Source organism: Micropterus salmoides, unplaced genomic scaffold, assembly GCF_014851395.1.
Source record: "Micropterus salmoides isolate LMB-PRFRI ecotype aquatic unplaced genomic scaffold, ASM1485139v1 Ms_hic_scaffold_3941, whole genome shotgun sequence".
Lineage (NCBI taxonomy): Eukaryota > Metazoa > Chordata > Actinopteri > Centrarchiformes > Centrarchidae > Micropterus > Micropterus salmoides.
This window is the reverse complement of record NW_024043308.1, coordinates 1-20,211: the sequence shown is the minus strand read 5'-3', so window position 1 is coordinate 20,211 and position 20,211 is coordinate 1. Positions and strand designations below refer to the sequence as shown.

Here is a 20,211-nt window from a genome sequence, read left to right as displayed (position 1 = left end):
GCTTAAACCTAAACACCCACATGTTAACATTATGTGACTGAGGTCACATGATTTATGTAACATACTTCAGTCCTGTATGCTGTTGTTGGACTGGTCCAGAAAACGCCCCTATGTGTTGTTTTGGGGAGCAGTCTTATGCACCCATAAAATGCTGTGCATTACATTGTGGGATGGTTAGCAGAAAGTACTGTACATGCCATACTTTTCTGTCCCATTGTGGAATTGTTGAGAACACTATTACTGGATACATTTACACATTCAAGTGACCGATGGAATAATGTATAGTACCAATAAGTCAGAGCAAGCAGAACATTTAATAGGCTCATATTTGGTATTTTCCCCATTCTCATATTTTCATGTAATATCATAGTTTATGGCTATAGTTGTTATTGTCAGTCGCAGCAGTTACAGCACTTTTGTGTTTTCTTATGTTTTATGTGCAAAATGTCATTCTAACAGCAGCAGTAGTAAGCAGAGTATGTAAAGTGTTGTGGTTACCATTGGGGATACCAGATACAGGGAACCTTGCTTCCTCCCTTCAGTCATCTCATTATGGGAGGAAAGTTGTGTCCATATGTCTTTCATTGAAATACTCTCCTCAGGGCTTTTACATTTGCACTCAAACACTGTACAGTGTTATGATGATTAACATCATGTTTACGGGCTGGTGTAGTTTCTTGAAGAAAGTTAGCTTCAGGTAGGTTGCTTAGCTGAAAAGGCTGTTGCACAGTGCTAACCACTGTACCAGTGTTGTTAGCTAGGCATACAGTTATCTCAATTGCTTCACTGAAGTTACACACACACACACACACACACACACACACACACACACACACACACACACACACTCCTCTGGACATGCCTTGGACATAGAAAATAGATTATTGATTAAATGGGTGCCAAGACCAAAAGAAAAAAGAGGAAAATGAGTTGAAAATAGAGCTGGTGAAATGTGTCTTTCACAACAGTAAAATAAGTTTATTTAACTATTTAGGTTTATTTGATATTTATTGATGTATTCTGGTTTCGTAGGGATGCACATGCTGAGTATCGATCCGATTCCAGTTTAAGTGAATAAGCTGTATTCTTCACTGTGAGGAAGAGACAGGGTATCATTCTTTTATGTGTAAGGCAACATCAGGCTTGACTTGCTTCCTAACTTTATACTATACTATAGTACTACTATACTATACTAACTAATATTTGGGTCTACCGGTGCACTGCTGACACATCGCATAACCAAGTACGGAACTGAATATAACTGCCCAATAGATTAGATCGCCCTCCTTGTCATGATACCCAATCAAGCTATTTGAGTCAGTATCAGGCAAATATCCGATATCCAAAACCTTCTCATACCTAAACGACAAATAGATTGATTGTCAAGGGTCCCAAAACATAAGACTGCTCCCCAAAACAACACATAGGGGCGTTTTCTGGACCAGTCCAACAACAGCATACAGGACTGAAGTATGTTACATAAATCATGTGACCTCAGTCACATAATGTTAACATGTGGGTGTTTAGGTTTAAGCAACAAAAACCACTTGGTTAGGTTTAGCTTCTGAATCAAAGGCCTGAGTTGCTTGAGTAATCCATCCAACCCACCACCCTCCTTGCTTTTTTTCTCTTTATACAACATCACCTGACTTCCTCTGCCACTGGAGGTCGCAGCCTAATAAGAAACATAAATATGGGTCACAATAAGCTAAATTTTCTTGGGTGGATGGGCTGCCAACATTAGAAGCGGATTGGTGCATTTTGTTATATTTGGGACTTCATACTCATATGGTGCAATACAAGTGAGCCAATATGCTGTAGATATTGTTTGTAGCAGTTTGCAGATGTGCCAAGGAGTTCAAAGAGGTGGAGGTGCAGAGGGGGTGTCACGGTCAGTGAGGGAGACAGACACACAGGTGAAAAGCAAATAAGAGGAAAAAATCAATCAGACACACACCTATAAAGAGAAGTAGAAAGAGAAAATCAAAGCTGCAGAGAGAACAGACCTGGCCTTGTTTTCTTCTGCTTCACTCTCAAGGGGTAAAAGCAAAGCAGTGAGTGTGTGGTACTGCTGTTGTCAATGAGATGGTGCTGAAGAGAATTCCTCTCCACTCCTCACGCAGACATGCATTGTGTATCGAGTTCACTTTTTTAAAACTCTTCACACACACAGTTCAACACTAACACTAATTCAACCAAAACACATCATACACACGAGGATCAACTCGTAGTATACCAGAACACTGATAACATTTGTCTCAGTAACACTTTTTTACACAAACAACATTAACAACCTTTACAAAATGTATTCCTTTTTTTTTTTTAAACCTGTCCTGCCCAGCAGCCTGGTATAGAGTATAATGACCTGGATACCATATTGTGCCAGACAGATTTTACTTTAACAAGAGAGTATTAAAATACTCCTTTGTCTGTTTTATTATTTATTTAATTATGTATTGATTTGTCACCGGGCCGGACAGGGGGGCAGACACGGGGATGGGGGGGCACAAACAGACAGCACAGAGAAAGGACAACACCTGCAAGAGAAGGGGGAAAGGGGGATGGAGGGTGGGGACAACAGGGAAAAGCTGTGGGAAACACCAATTGCAGAAAGCAACGAAACCTGCAAGAGAACAGAGAGGGGGGCTTGGGGAGGAGAAAAACAACAACAAACAAACACAAACAAAAAAAACAATAAAAATATAATAATAGTAAAAGAAAACCAGCCGAACAGCAGCAATAAACAGCTGACATATTAATGACATATTAAGACAACTAAGAGAACAATGAAAACAAGAAACAGTCACACACACTAAATAAGCAACACAACACAGCCACGAGAGCTGGAATAATAATTAATTTAAATAAGTAACTGAAAGAAAGGCATCAGGAATAATTCTACCAGGGACAACCTAAGTTTGTTTGTGTCTGTGTGTGTCTGTGTGCGTGTGGGTGAATGTGTCTGTATGTGTGTGTATGTACATGTGTGTGCGCATAAGCCTGTTAAAGAATGTAGTTGTTAGAGAGAGTGGGACGCCACGACTGTAACAGGCAGGCAAGAACCCCAGTAGCCAATAGGGGTGGAAGAAAGAAAAAGAATAAATCAAATCAAAAAAAAACAAAGACTCCCAGATGCACCGCGATGCAAACGCAGAAGACCCCGACCCAAATGCCAGTTGACAACGTAATGCCGACGGAACGCAAAAGAGGAAGAGCAGCGCCCGGACCGACCGCGCGCAGACACAACATAGACCAGTGGCCTCCCCCATCCAGCACCCCACCGCCGCGCAGCAAACAACCACAATGCCCAAATGCCACGCAATCATCAACACCAATGCACAAGTGACGAGCCCAACGCGCACACTGCGCGAGCACGGCGACACCCATGCCCAGCAGCCCCCCGCGAATCCCGCGTGCGAGGTCGGGCAAATGAGAGAGAGCAAACGGAACAACACGACAGCGAAAGCCAGCGGAGAGAGACACCAGCAGCAAGCCCAGCCCGGCAGCAAACGCGCCGCACAGGTCACCGTGCACCCGCCAATAAAAGTCCACCGTCCCCCCAACGCCGGAAAAAACTAAGGCCGCCGGCGCCAGCCGACATCCCCCATGCCCAGCGCGCCCCCGGCCGCCATGCAACACCAGCCAAACCAGCAACGAGGCAAAATCAACTAGCTCAGCTGCATGCCACCAACAACCCACCCATCCATCAAGGGCCGAGAACTCCAGGCACAAACCCAGAACAAACCGGAGCACAGCCCTGCCCCGCACCCACACTGCACATCCCGAAAACTAACTATATACCTCAGTATCCAGAGGGGTCCAACAACTGGCCGACAGAGAAATGGGCAAGCACGGATCCGAGGCCAACGAAGCAAAACAGGAACGCAAACAGGTCCCTCCAAGCCAACGAGGAGATGCCTCCCCCGGACTCCAACGCACAAACTAAACGCCCAGCAGCCATCCAGAGACCCTGCCCAGGGAAAAAGTATAATACATCAAGATGCATCGATAATCGTCCCACAATCCCACCGCAGACCCCCACCCCCAGAAGCCAGGACACCCTGCGACCCCCCAAAGCGCAAAGGACCCCAGACCGCATGTCCAGGGGAAGCTGTACCCCGCCCCAAGGAAGAACAGCAGAAAGCCGTGCCGGGAAGCTCGCTACCGCCAGGGAGCGATAACGCGGGAGAACCAGGCCAACGGTCCCCCAGCCCAGCCAGAGGCATCCCTCCCTACAGTGCAGCCAGTGACAGCAGCCCCCGAGGCCGATTCATCCCCGGACAGGGGCCCAGCCCCCCCAGTCAAGCACCCCCAAGGAGGAGCACCAAAACCTACCCCGACAGCACCGGTCATGCGCCCCAGAGACTCCCGAATGCCCCCACCGTGAGAGAGCTGGCAGGGGGAAGCAGCGGGAGCCTCACCTCTGCCGAAGAGGGCCCAGGCGAGGAGAGGAGACAACGGGCCCCCAGGCCCAGGGACACACCACCCGCCCAGAAATGAGCAAAGGCCACAAGCCCGAGTCCGCAGAACCCTAGGCCAAGGGCGGGCCCCCACGCCAGGGGAGCCCCGACCCCCCCCAGCCCACCCCAGATCAGGCAAGGCCGCCACCAACCCCACAGCACCCCCAACGCCCGGGGCTCCAGGGGTAGGACACGAGGCCAATGAGAATCTCTCCCACTCCTTCAACCCCTCTGCCTGCCTCTGTAAATGTATTGTTTTGTGTTGGATGCATGTCATGGATTGTGAAGTGTTGTATGGTGGAGTGAAGATAAGGTGTGTGGTAACTAAGGTGCAACTAAAATTGGAGGGTAGTTGTGACACAGGCACCCCACAACTGTCAGGTAGTGGAGCCTCCCATCGTGCCCCTCCCACCCCCCAAGCCCTCTGTGTCTAATGTGTAATTAAAATTGAGGGCAGGCAGTGAGGGAGGAAGAAGTGCGAGGCCGCAATAAAGCAGCCCCACCCCCCAAACGCCCTGCAGGCTGCCCGTCCCCCAGGATCCTAAGGGTGTATGTTGTGAGACATGACCAAAGGGGAAAGGTGAAGGAGGTCATAGGGAGGCTAGAAGACCAGATTCCTGACTGGCCCCATCATTTATTCAGTCCCGTCCCCCACCCCCCTAAGCAGGAGGACGCCAGGTCCCTCCAGCCCAGGGCTTATAGCAAGAGCCCCTCTAGCACCGGTAGCACCCCAGAGTCAGTGACAACCCCGCCCATCCCCAGGACGGGCCCAGGGGGGCCCAGCCCCCCCAGCGCGCAGACCCGCCCCAGAGGCTCCAAAGCCCCGTGCCCCAGACCCCACACACTCCAGAGGCAGGTCAGTGCAGCCCCAACCCAAAGTCCAACAATCCCCCGTCCTCGCCGGGGCCCCTCCGGCAGCCCCACTGCTAACCCCTCACCTCACCGCTCCCCCACAATCAGCAGCACTCCGAGCACCACCAGCCCCCAAGGGAGCAGGTCCGGGGCAGCAAGGACCCCACCCAAGGACAGAACGGCCCAACAGCCCAGATCCGAAGGTCGGCCCACACCCAGGAGGCAATGCCACACAGGCCAGGTCAGGCCAGAAGACCCCCACCCCCGCTCCCTTCCCTCCCTAGCAGCGAAGCATCCCACACACAAACCCCCACCGTCCCCAAAGAAAAGAGACAGCAATCACCCCGCGACAGCAGCAACAGCCCCTCAGCCCTAGGGAGTCAGCAGATGCAAATAGCCCCTAGGACTCAACACGACCACACTCCAGAGGGCCGCGACGCGACTGCAAGCAACCATCGACACACCCCAAAGCACAATCCCTCCATACACAGGATCCCGGCACAACCACCAAGCATCCAGTCCGGGCACTAAAATCCAGAGGAGACACCCCCCAACCAGCTCAAAAAGGACCAGCCCGCACCCCCAACCCACCCCGTCAACCCCTTCTTCCCGGTCCCCCACCCCTCCAACAACCAGTCGCCAGACCCCTCAGAGAACCGAAATGCAATTATCAGGATGCACAGCATGCACACAGGACAGAGCCGCACACCAGCCCAGTCCCGGCCCGCACCCGATGCCCCCAACCCCCGACAAGCACGCAAGCCAATAATGACCTACAGATGAGCCAATCAACACTACCCCGCTACCAATCTAACTAGCGGCACACAACAGCCAAGTAATGCGCTGCGCAGGAGAGATGCCAGCCGGCGCAAACCGCCCCCATCCCCCCCGCAGCCAGAGAGACCACAGACCCCACCCACGGCTACACCGTGACCCACGCCGCACGTTCACCACCAGACCGAAACCCACCACAAGCATCCCCCCCCACCAACCTCCACCGCCATGCCCGCCCCCTCCCCCCAACCCGGACCCACACACAGGACACACAGGGAGGCAGCCAAGCACCGAGCGCCACCACATCCGCACAGCGCGCGAGTCAAAATCACCACCCGCGCACCGATACCAACAACCTCGTGACACCTAAGCAGAGTGGCTACCCACCCCGCAGCAGCGGCACGCCGAATACAGGGCAAACACCGGTCCCCCCGTCAAGCCCGCGCCCTAGGCAACCCGAGCGCCGCATCACCGCCCCCCGCCAACACCATGCCATCAACCAACATTTAAAATTAGAAAAAGTCCCCCACGCCCGCACCGCAATGCATCTAAGAATCAACCCACCCCCAGACACACCTACCAGCCGTACGGGACCCTGACCAGCAAGGCAGTACACACCCACCCCCATTAAGTGATAAAGTTGATCAAGGGGGACCAGAGAGATTGGAATTGTGTCAATTTGTTTTTTTTTACAGCAGACATTTTCTCCATGCTAATGTGATCTATAAGGTGATTCCGATATTGGGTGATACTTATATTCTTTTTGGCCTTCCAGTTCATGAGGATAGTTTTCTTGGCGATGCATAAGGCAGTGAGAAGCATGTATGATGTGTCAACCTCTATACTAATGTCACTTAGGTCCCCCAGCACGCAGAGTGATGGGGAAACTGGGACGGGGTAACTTAGCCATATCGATAGGTCTTCACATATCTTCTGCCAGAACTTTTGAACAGGTGTACATTGCCACATAGCATGCATGTAACTATCAGATATGTTACCTGAGCAGTTCCGGCAGATGTTTGACTGCATAAGACCCATTCTGAACATCCTTTGTCCAGTATAGTGTGTTCTATGGAGAGTTTTATACTGTATAAGTTGTAGATTGGGATTTGTAGTCATTCTAAAGGTATTTAAACATATCTGCATCCAAAAGTTTTGGTCTGGACTAATGGATAGATCTGTTTCCCATTTTAAGAATGGGAGAGAGATTGAACTATCTGTTTTTAACAGTAACATGTATACTTTTGATAACAGTTTTGGAGGCGAGAGTTTAAGAAAGTCTGTTATCATTGGAGGTAAATCTAAGTCCATTATTTTATCCTTAAATCTAGCCTGAATTATGGATTTAAACTGTTGAAATTCCAGAAATCTATTATGGCTAATTCCATATTGTGCCACTAGATCCTGGAATGGAATAAAGTTACTGCCTTGCATTACATGCTCTAGATGTCTTATCCCTTTGTCATACCACAGTGGGGAATTTAGTGTTTTCTTATTTTGCAGGATGTCAGGATTATTCCAGATTGGGGTAAATCTGCATGGGATAGGTGAAGACCCAGATATTTTGAGAAGTTCCCACCAAGCTGCCAAGGAAGTGCTTATGTTAATGCTTTTAAAGCAGGTATGACGTTTGATGCTGGAACTGATGAATGGCATATCGGAAATTTTAATTTCATTACAGAAGGTTTGTTCTATGTCCATCCATGAGTGGTCCAGGGGGCTCTGATTGATCCATTTTGAGATATATTGTAGTCTATTAGACAGGAAGTAATGATAAAAATTTGGCAGTTCTAAACCACCACAGTCTTTTGCTTTTTGCATAGTTTTTAGACTGATTCGTGGGGGTTTATTTTTCCACAAAAATTTTGAGATGTTTGAGTCCAGTGATTTAAACCAGACAGCAGAGGGTTTGGTGGGTAACATTGAAAACAGATAATTGATTTTAGGTAGGACCATCATTTTTATGGTGGAGACTCTTCCCATGAGTGATATAGGTAATGATGTCCACCGTACAAGGTCATCCTCTATAGATTTAAGTAAAGGCGTGTAGTTTAGCCATGTCAGTTCTGACAGCCTGGAGAAATATTGACACCCAGATATTTAATATTCCCAGACTTTAGCGGTGTGGTAGATATACTCTGGAAATCACACTTTACAGGTAAAACTATGGATTTACTCCAGTTAATGGAGTAGTCTGAGATGGATGAGAATTTATCTATAAGTGTGATTGTCTCAGAAAGAGAAGTTTGTGAGTTTAGGAGGAAAAGTAATACATCATCTGCATAAAGGCTTATCTTATGGTGTATATTTTCTGTTTGAATTCCTTTAATATTATTATTTTGTCTGATCGCAGCTGCTAGTGGTTCTATAAAAATAGCAAATAGCGAGGGAGAGAGTGGGCAACCCTGCCTGGTACCCCTCTGGAGACTAAAGCATGGAGAAGTATGATCATTTGTTTTGACAGAAGCTCTTGGGGAACTGTATAAGATTTTAATCCAATCTATGAAAGAGTTTCCAAATCCAAATTTATATAAAGTAGCGAATAGAAATTTCCAATTTACTCTGTCAAATGCTTTCTCTGCATCTAAAGAAACAACTATAGTTTCCAGGTTATGAATAGTGGCATAGTCTATTACGTTAAGTAGCCTGCGTGTATTGTTGGTGGAGTGCCTACCCTTAATAAATCCTGTTTGGTCAGAGTGTATTATACCAGGAGTGACCTTCTCTAGCCTTCTTGCTAGGGTTTTGCAGATGATTTTAAGATCTGCGTTAATAAGTGATATTGGGCGATAACTGGACGGGAGTGTGGGGTCTTTGTCTGGTTTAAGGAGCAGGCTGATATTAGCAGAATTCATTGTTGGAGGCAACATGCAAGTACCCCTAATTTGCATAACCATCCTATAGAATGTGGGCGCAAGTATTTCCCAGAATTCCTTATAGAGTTCAGCGGGAAAACCATCTGGCCCAGGGGCTTTATTATTCGGCATATGTAAGAGAGCTTCCTGGAGTTCAGCCATTGAAACAGGTGAATCCAGAGCCCTGATCTGTTCATCATCTAACCTTGGCAAATCTATATTGTTCAGAAATGCATCGATGTTAGAGCTAGATGGGTCAATTTGTGATGTATATAAGTTTTTATAATAATCTCTGAATGCATTGTTGATTTCTTCTGGGTTATAAGTCAGATTCCCAGCTGAGTCCTTTAAGGAAGAAATAGTTATTTTTTCTTTATTCAATTTCAATTGGCTGGCTAAGAATCTGCCGGATCTATTGCCATGTTCAAAGTTCTCCAAGCGTAGTCTTTGCAACTGAAATTGGGTCTTTTTATTAATAATTTCATTTAATTCAAGTTTTGATTTTCTCAGATCATTCAGCATGTGTTCCTGTGGGGAGGCAGCAAGGGTAGTTTCTAATGTTTTTATTTTTTGTTCTAGCTGTAATTCACAAGATCTCTCTTTCTTTTTTTTGTATGATGAATAGGAGATTATTTTACCTCTCATGACTGCTTTTGCTGCCTCCCAAAGAAGACATGGCGAGGTTCCTGGCAGGTCATTAGTTTCCATATATATTGCCCACTCCTTTTTGAAGTAATTTATAAAATCTAGGTCTTTAAGCAATGATGCGTTAAATCTCCAACTTCTAGTTGGCTGTGTGACCCTTTTTTTAGTAAGAGTGATAGAAACCGGTGCATGATCACTGATAGTGATAGGGTGAATCTGAGTGTTGGAAATGTCTGTCATAATTGAGCTGCTAACCAAAAAATAGTCAAGGCGAGAAAATGAGTGGTGGACTGGTGAAAAGAAGGTATATTCTCTAAGAGTGGGGTGGTGAGAACGCCAAACATCACAAAGACCAAAATCGCTCATGTATTGTTTAAGGATGTCTGTTGATTTCCAAATACGGTGACCACCTGCCGTACTGAGCCTGTCAACTGCTGGATTACATACCATGTTGAAGTCCCCTCCTAATATAAGAGCTGTGTCTGAGTGAGCAGAGAGTGAGTTGAAGAAAGCATGAAAAAAGGAGGGGTCGTCAACATTTGGGCCATAGATGTTAGCAATGCATAAAGGAGTATTTTGAATCGAAATGTTAACAATAATGAATCGACCCTCTGGATCAATAGTAGTGTTATTATGATTGAAGTGTGTTTTTCTATTTATCATAATGGTGACACCCCTTTGTTTTGAGTTATAACAGGCTGAGTACGAGTGAGGAAACTGTGGTGAGGTTAGTTTATCTGCTGTCTTGGGTAAATGAGTCTCCTGTAGTAGGACAATGTCTGCTTGCAGATTATTTAGATGGTTAAAAATTTTTAATCTCTTTTCCCTTGAACCAACTCCGCGTACATTCCAAGAGGTGATTATAAGTGAGGTCATCATTCAACTAAGGGATGTGGTGATGGCTAGTGTGTGCAGTGTGCGTGTTGTATCATTGTGTGTGTTGTATGCGCCTGTATGTGTGTGTCTATGTGTTCATGTTGTATGCGCCTGCGTGTGTGTGCTAGCGGTGTGCCCGACTGTTTGTGAATTAAACAGTATGAAAATTGCGCAGCTGATCGATGTGTAAACGGCGGAGGAAGAGCAACATTAACAAAAGAAAGAAACAGTGAAACAAAAACAGGGAAAATACACAAAACATTATCGGACAGACTAGTCAGATAACCACAGTATAGGCTGTTGAGACGTGCACTGTATTTTATAACTATTAACTTGCCATATGTCACGGAGTAATTAACTGATAGGGGAAAAAATGATCGCATAGTGATACAGTTCACCTGTTGCTGGACTTGGTTCTTAGTAGAGCCAAGGAGTGGTGTCTCGGTCGCGGTACAGCTGGCCATCGACGTAAAGTTTATCCACAGCGATGACAGCCCGTGATCCTTCTCCAATAAGCTTCTTTCTTATCGGGAACAGGACTCGGCGTCGGTCCAGGATCTCCCGGGGAAACTGGTCGTTAACGCTGAAGTTGGTCCCTCTCAGCTCCCTGCCGCGGCCTTTAACCAGTTCCTTCTGCTTGAAGTGTTCAAACTTCGCGACGATGGGCCTGGGCCTCTGGTTCTCCTGTCGCCGTCCTCCCAGGCGGTGCACCCGGTGGAAGCTGATGTTCTTTACGGTCTCGGCCGGGAGCTTCAGTTGATTTTGGATGAAGCTTTTAACGGTCTCCTCTGGGGTTTCATCCGCCTGCTCCGGGATACCCGAAATGACCAGATTATCCCGCATACTACGAGCCTGGAGATCGATGATTGCTTCTCTAATGTTTTTATTGTCTGCCGAGAGCCGCGTCATTCCCTCCGTGAGGGATTTAACCGAACCTTTGAGGACCTTGTTTTCTGCCGCGAGCTCAACCACCTGTTTCTGGCTGAACTCCAGGGATTCCCGCAGAGCCTGAAACTCTTTGTGAAGTACTTCCACAAGAGATAATCGGGCATCAAAGCTGGACAATTTCTTGTCTATTGAATCCAGAATCTCTGTAAAATCTGCACCTTGCGAGGAGACTGCTCCAGGTGATGCTCCAGGTGAGTCTTCAGTGCGGTTTCTTTTTGATTTCCCCATGACCACTCGATGAAAACACTGGTCAATATAAACTTCAAGGTCCTCCAAACACTCGTCCTCGAGGTCCTCCAGTGCGATTTGACTGCTCTTATTTGTTAATTCGCTTAAAATTGGCGGATTGTTTGTTTAATGAATTGTTTGTTTAGCTGCGCGCTGCCATGTTTGAATTGCACCAAGTCTCACGAGATTACACAAACGCTCACCGTGTCATCTCCTCACCTCTCTTTTTTTTTTTTTTTTTTTTTTTTTTTTTTTTTTTTTTTCACCACCCCAGTAAATGTTTATTAATTTACATATTTATACGGATTAAATTCCAATCTTCAGGATTTCAATCACAGACTACTCTCAGGTCTACACCACATTTGTAAGGAGTTAAGAACAATACATACATTTGTCTGTACAATATTTTTATATATTTCTTAAACCATTCTGATAATCCATTTAAAAAGAAACAAGGATGTATTTGTAGAGTGCAAAGTACCTTCACCTTCTTCTATTGTTAAACTGCCTATACAGTACTATGTGAAAGGTTCAGTCATGAGAAATTATGTCTAAAGTAAAGTTTGTACTAAGTCCCAAAGATGGACACCCGAATCACAAACTGTGGCTATCCTTCATACTGATTCTGTAATAATACATTGTATTTTATGCGTAATCCCAACTTCCCCACTTAAATAAAATATGTGATAATTAATTAGAATAAAATAAAACATAAAGATGAATGAATTTTCCTTTAACACAGTGATAAAACTTAAATTATCTGCCCCATCTTATTCTGTAAATGCATTTGTGGCTAAGATGGTCGGGTGATTCGTTCCCAGAAATAACAGAGCAGCAAAAACTGTTTATTTCTGGTTCTTCAGCAGTTCATCAATCTGGGTTTTGTACATGTTCTTTACATCTTCGAGGTCCAGTCTAAGCTCCTCGGCCTCTTCAGCCTTTTCTCCATACATCTGCAGGATGGTGTTGTGCCTCTGCTCCAGTTCCTTCAGATTAACTTTTAATTTGGGGATCTCCTTCACCTTCTCCTCCATCTCATCGTTTTGATTGGTGAGTCGGACTAGCTCCTCAGACATCACAGAACGACTCCTCTCTAGACTGGAGATCTCAAGCTGCAGCTGTGCTATCTCTCCTTCTCTGAGTTTGAGCTGAGATTGGAGGTTCTCCACAATGCTGGAGCCTCCAGACAGCCTGGCAGCCTCGTACAGGTTGGTCCCGCTCATCGACACAGACATGGTCATGGTAGCCAGAGAGTGGTCTAAAGAGTCATCCTGGGAAAGAATAGAGGTGTGCAGACCAGCATTGTCTGCCCCACTGATGGAGCTGGAGCGAGACAGGGAGGGCGTGGAGGAGGCTGGAGGCTCTCCTACAGAGTGGCTCATAGCCTTCCTCTCCTTTTCCTTGAGTGCCTCTTGTGCCAAGTAGCACTTCTTCTTCTCTTGCTCCACCTTCATCTTCTCCATCTCTAATTGATTGGTCAGCAGCAGCTTTTCTTTCTTGGCATCTTCTAGCATCCGAATGTGTTCTCCTCGCAGATTTTCCAGCTCAACATGCTCCCTGCTGGTCTCATCAAAATGTATTCCTAAAGTATCTCTCACTGTCTTTGTGCCATCCTGCTACAGTGACACCAAACATGACACTGATATTTTTTCTTCATATAAATGTCAGGGGTAGCAGGATACTCAGGGCTTATTTGGCTCCCATGTTTTTTTTAAACATATTTAAGAAAAGCTTAACTCTCAGAATCAAATTACTGGGAGTAAACAATCCAGTCCAGACAGCCTCTTTGCAATTATTTTTTACATTCCCATTTATTGAATTATGTCTCATCTAATCAGTGTTCCTCAGATCCCCTTTAATGTCTCCAAAGAACTGGTGCAATATACCTCTCTCCTTTGAGTGTGTAGCCTATGGTATTTGCAGTGTTTGTGTGTGTGTGTGTGTGTGTAGAGACAGAATGGCGAGGGACAGGGGGGACAGCAGTTGTTAAGGAGTCGCCATGGTTACCGGCGCCCAGGAACAATGTTGAGCGAAGAACGCTCCGCTGTGTCAAAGACTGAGTGAGGTGCACGTACATGTACATGCTTATACATGGACACAATAAACACACATTCACACACACTCACAAGATGTCGTCATCCAACTGGATTCACTCCTGAACGAGTAGTTTGGAGAATGTTGTTCGAAGTAGAAATGATTTGTCATCAGATTAGCTGCGGCAGACAAGAAAACATGTGATTAAGCCGGGGAAATGTCTCTGTGGCCTGTTTTGTAAAGCACTGCTGGGCATCTTAATTCACTGGGCTGTGAACTGCAAGTGGACCACTAAGTAACGCCAAGAGAAGAAGCGAAGTTGTGAAGGGAACTCCACAGGGGGACACATTCTGCTATTATGGAAAAAACCAACTGCTTGACACTGTACATGATGGGGTTAATGTGAACTTCTCTGTGGCAGCTTCATGTTTCTTGCTATGAACTGGAATTTCTAGAGACGTATCTTTGTGTGTTGCCATGCTCTCATTTCTGAGTGTCCATTGTTCTGTTTAGCAAGTGGGTTGATGTGCATGTATCTGTGTGTGTGTGTGTGTGTGTATGCATGAGCAAAAGGGGAGTGTAAAAAGGGTGTTTGCCCTACTAACTCTGCCCCCAGTGCGAGCCCCTTCATCCTCCCCTTGTTGTCATGCACAGGCGCTCTCCCTTTGGCACAAAGTAGGTTGGCAGCACAAGAGCCATGTGTTTTAGCTCCACGCTTTGAAGGGGCTCAAAAAAAACTTTTCAGAACTGTTTCTGAGAAACAGGAGAAAAGGGAGAGAGAGAGACAAAAAAGAGGAGGAGAGTGGGGGTGAAAGAGAGTGTAAGTGTGAGGGAGAGAGATGGGGAGCAGAAGGAGCTGCAGACAAAAACAAGCTGTCTTCCATGTGGAGATTTGATCTCAGTTGTTCAAAGATACCTCTGTTGGACAATATTTGTGAGATTCTTCAAGTGACCCAACAACAGGTGAGTGTGGCAGGAGCAAAATGGGAAAAAAAGAAGTAGTAAAAAAGGAGGAAGATGGAATGAGTGGCGTCCTTTTGATTCAGGCAGACAAAAAGGAGGGGGTTGTTTTGGGGTTACTGCATGATTAGTAAACTAATGGCTCATTGTTTGGTTTGATGCACTTTTCTCCTTACTCCGATTTCCATCTTCATCTTTTGAAAATAAACGTATTGCCTTCTATTGATGGGAACTGCTGTGCAGAAACAATTTAAAAAACAAAGGCTCTGAACTCATGTAGCTTTCTCAGTTGCATTTTGTCACCCTCCCTTTCACAGAGGCTCTAATCCTCACTCTGTGTTTCCCATCCCGTCACTGAAGTTAGCCAGCAGCTGTTTCAGTGATGCAGTCCGACGATCTCTCAGCCAGAGAGGAGTTCACCTACAGCCACATGCCCACCCTGGAGAGGGGCGGTGGGACGCTGGGGCGACGGGGCGACAGAGGAGCAGAGAGAAGGCCGGAACGGGGAGAGCGGTATAAACCCGAGCGGGACAGCTACACAGTGGACGTGAGGGCCAGTGACCTGCAGCTGGCCCAGCCGGAGGCTCTGAAGCACCCCTGCTTCAGCTACAGGGCCTGGCTCTACAGCGTCCTTATAGGGGTGAGAGGAAAGATGCATGGTCAGGGACGGGTACAAAGGAGGCACATGACAGGGTGTATCTATTTAGTCCATTACACACAAAGTTTAAAGGTTGGGGTGATCTTTTACTCTGATGATACAGGATCCCAGTCTAGAAATTTTGAGTGGGATGGCGACATCTTGTTTTGTGCTTCCACATCACAACAGTATGGCTCCAGACAGTGCAAGCTCTAATCAATAAAAAAAAAGGCTGAAGTAGGAATGTGATGGGGTTGCTCCCTGTCCGTATTTAAAATGTCAGCAGTTTGGCTGTGTGTATTGTGTTATGTCTTATTAACTGGGCATTTCAGTTAAATGTTTTATTGTATTGTAAAATATGTGTGTGGATGTGTGTGAGAGTATGTTAGCATTCTTGTGCAGTCTTACCTGTTGAACGCATTTCTGAGTGTCTGTATTTGTATTTGTGTGCATGCCTGTGTGTGTGCGTGTCCACAGGGCAGTCTGCTTATCACATCTGGTTTCTCTCTGTACCTGGGAAATGTGTTTCCTGTTGCCATGGACTACCTACGCTGTGCTGCAGGCTCAGTAAGTGACCATCATGCAAGTGTAATCACAGTCACATTCATATTCAGCTCTGCCTTAATGTGCTTATACACATTGTTTAGATAAGACATCAAAATGTCAGTAATACAGCATCTGTTAAATAGACACACGCAGCTGCTCATCGATGTGAATATGTTCTTCTATGCACGAAGTTCTTTATTATCATTCAGCCGTTATTATTATTACCTTTACCATAGTTTGCAAAATATTTCAGGTTACGTTAAAAATATCCACATTTACCCACTTTTTCAACTCATTCATACTTTTAGCTAGAAGCTCCAGTTGAAAATCAAAATGTTTCACATCTTCTGTACATTCTAGGCATTATTCAACTTTTCAAATCCCATTAAAACTTTTCAAAATATTTAACATTCTTTGAAGTGTCAGCATAATGTGAGTTGATGAGAAAAATCTTCAGCCTCATCCTGCTCATCCATACATTCACTTAGAAACTCCATTCAAACTTAAACCTTTTGGGCTTTCTCACATTAAATCATTTCATTCAAATTAAAGACATTTTATACCTTCTGAAATTTTTGAGTATATGTGCGGGGCAGAACGTTCAAAGCTATAGTGGGTAACATCAGTGCAGAGGAGGTGTCAAATCATCTGAAAATCTACTTTTAAACTTGCTCTCACTGCCGCAGTTTTCACTCCACATCCATCATTTATACATCAAATCGCAGGAAAATGTGTGCCGGTAGCAGACATGTTACTATGGAATCAAACACACACACTCACTTAGCACAGTTAGCTTCAAAGGGACAGCGGTGCCACCCCCAACTGCTGTATAGACTTCCATCTTAACTGAGACCAGATTTTTCAGGAGGGAGGTAGAAACGGGGACATTTCTAACCTGCTCTAATTCACACAAATCTCACGCAGCTCTTTCAGAGTCTCCTCTCTCTTGTAGTGATTTTGTGGACACATCTGCCTGCAGCTCCTGCAAATCCTGACGCTGCTGTCACTCTGTCTCTTGCTTTGTCTCTCGCTCCTTCTTTCTCATTGCCTCCCTTGCTTTTCTCCACTGGAGGATCTTCCCAAGATGTTTACCTCTCTCTGCCCACATCTTGTGTTTGGCACCATGGCTAGCTGAAGGGGCTGAGCTGTCCTCCCTCCCTGTCTGTGTGCAGTCCTCACCCTTTAATTTAAATGCCACCTTCTCATCATCATCATAATTATCCACATGAATATTAGGCCTGTCGAAAGTAGAGTATCTGAGTTATGAAATGATATTGTGCTTTTGACGGATGCAAAAAATGCAGAAAATCAAACCTGTTCCATTTCCCACTTTTCCAGCTCTTCATCCTACTTTAGCTGCTTCTTCATACAAAATTAAGCCGGCAATGCAGAGTAACATCAGCTTTTCAACAAACCTTAAAATATTCCACATCTTCATCCATTAATGATGATTTTATTCCACTTTTAAAACCAACAATGCAGTTTAGCGTCAGCTTTTCAACATCCAGAATTTACACCACAGTTTCTCAGAAATCGCCTTCTCTAGTTTTGTCTGTTCTTCACAGGGCCTCCCTGCAGCAATAGCCAGTTTCGCCATTGCCAAGAACAGACATGTTGCAGTGAGTAAACAATGAACACACCAAAGGCAAAAGAGATAATTATGTTTTAATGGATTTCTAATTGAATTTCCTCAAGGCAATTGAGGCTTGATACGAATAAAGGTCTCATGTTTTCTTGTTTTTTTCTCAAGGTGTCAGATTTCCAGGTGGTCTATGTGTCAACATTTGCTGTAACGACCACCTGCCTGGTTTGGTTCGGATGTAAACTGGTCCTGAACCCTTCAGCTGTCAATGTAAATCCTTTGTAGTAATGTACTGATATCTTCCAATTTGTTGGTTGCACATAAGCATATCAAGTTTCCCTTCTTTAATTGTCCTTCTGCTGTTGTGTCTCTGCTCCCCCTCCCACTCTGTCTATTCAGATCAACTTTAACCTCATCCTGATGATTGTACTGGAGGTGTTGATGGCCAGTACTGTCATCCTGTCAGCCCGCTCTGCAGAAGACTGCTGCTGCCACAGGAAGGTGTGTGCTTAGTGTGTGGGATGAGTGATTGATTGCTTTGATTCCTCCAACTGATGTCTCCTTCCTCTTACTCTCCCTAGAGCTTTCACTCTTCCATCCTAACTCCTTTCAATCTTTTAGCCGGTGACATATGACAGACCTGTGGTTATAACGCCTGCAGTGTTCCCCACTCGACTCCTTAAAGCGTATTCTGTGAGTAGTTTTCAGTTTATTTGCATATGATATTTCTGTCTGGCCAATGCTTATCAATCACTGAAGAACATCTCTAATAGGTGATTGAAGTAATCGTGGGAATTTCTGCTGTGTTTGGAGGAATTATTGCCCTCAACATGGATGCTTTGCTTCCTGGTCCGTACCTGTCTGTCACATTTTTCTGGATTCTTGTGGCTGTGAGTTTTTCTTACTTAAACTTACTTTTCTTTATGACAGAGATTGCAGTTTAGAACAAAAACTACAATGCAGTCCATTATACCTTTATGTCTCGTCTTTACTCCTTTGCAGTGTTTTCCCAGTGCTATTGCCAGCCATGTTGTGTCAGAATACCCAAGAAGTGTCTGGTGAGTGCAAGACAATTAACATAATTCATTTTGCGCTGTGTCTTTATTAGACTTCAAATACTTTCAATTTTGTGATTGTGCAAATCATACTAGGAAACAGCTCTTAAGAGTCTCAAATGATATATTGATATACTGTGATGCAGGAGAATGTTTTGGTACTGTTGGATCTCAGTGTAGCTCTTGACACCGAAGACTACAGTATGCTTACTGACAGACTTCAGCAGTGGGTGGGTAATTCTGGATTAGTCCTGGAATGGTTCTCCTCCTACCTCTGTGATAGGAGTTTCTCAGTTGCTATTGCTATATGTGTCTTTACCAGAAACTCTGTTTTGTTGTGTGCCCCAAGGTTCGGTCCTTAGTCCTATTCTGTTTGTCTTGCATATGCAGAACTCAGTTCAAGGTTATTGTGATCGCTTATAGAGCTCTGGTCAGACAACTGCATTAGAGAGCCCCCTCTAGCCCTATAATAGTACCAGGTCTCTAACATCCTCTGAACACAGTGCTTTTGAGGTTGTGGCTCCTAAACTTTGGAAGGCTCTCCTAATGGACTCAAGATATGGACCTTTTCAGTTCAAGATCTACTTATTTAGATGTGTCTTTGTGTCATGTTTTTAAATTTAATTCTGTTTTTTGGTGTTTCTTATGTCTGTTTTCTTATATTTTATTGTGAAGCACTTTTTGATGTTCGGCTGCTGATAGGTGCTCTATAAATAAAGTTACTTATTGTAGGCCTATCTTCTGGGAGCTAATAAGGAGTGTCTGCTGAGGAAGGATCATTTTATCATTCAAAATAAAATTTCTCAGTTATACAAACTGGGTCTATTTCCTTTTTCTTTGATCCTTTTTTTAGTTTTTCTGTTTTCCATCTTCCTGGTGTCTCTCAGGTGGAGATGCTGATTGCCATCAGCAGTGTGACGTCTCCCTTGCTCTTTTCAGCCTCCGGCTTCCTCTCTTGCAGTGTGATCAGCTTCGTTGAAATTTTCCTGTATGATGTACCAACAGCCAAGGTGAGTTTAATGAAGTCAACATGTCCCCCAGTAATATGCAATGTGCAGGTTCCTTCGTAAGCAGTAACCAGCCCCGACCTCCATTTGCAGGAGAAATACATTTATTTTACAGATTTTAGATAAAGTGTGAAATCGACTCAATCATCTAATTTTCTTGTGTGTGTGTGTGGTGGGGGGGGGGGGGGGGTCCAGCAATCCTACGACATGCTGCTGATTCTGATGGTGCTGCTGCTGGTGCAGGCAATTCTAACTTCAGCCACTGTGGTGCACTGTGCCTCCTACAAGAGTCAGCTCCGCATGGGGGCTCCAGAGTGCGAGGACAACATGCACACCCAGCCCACTACTGCGAGGTACGGCAGGTAAAAGCAGGAGTTGTGTACACAGATGGGCAAGTATCTGTCTCTTTTTTTTCTCCTTGTCTGTCTGTCCACTTTCAACAAAGGACATTTGAGAGTTTAATTCTGTCCAGGTGTTCTGACCAACTCAACTCATGTACACGTCATTTCAATAATTGATAATGACATAAACATCTGTGAGCTAGTCACACAAAAACACCACAAAGCTTTTTATCCTTCACACATCATTTATCTCTTCACATTTCATCTCTCCAATCTCTCTCTCTTCCTCCATCTTCTGTTTTGCTCCCTCAGCAGCAAGCATCTAATGGAACGCTGCAGGAATTTGACAAGACAGAACCTGGAAGGCAGTTGTGGTCCAAATGGCCCAATGAACAGCCCTGCAGTGCGATG

General features: G+C 45.2%; 1 pseudogene; it reads left to right on the top strand.

The window, feature by feature from the left end:
• The first annotated feature begins 14,457 nt into the window (after positions 1-14,457).
• LOC119885200 lies at positions 14,458-19,821 on the top strand (annotated as a pseudogene).
• Positions 19,822-20,211: the final 390 nt, after the last annotated feature.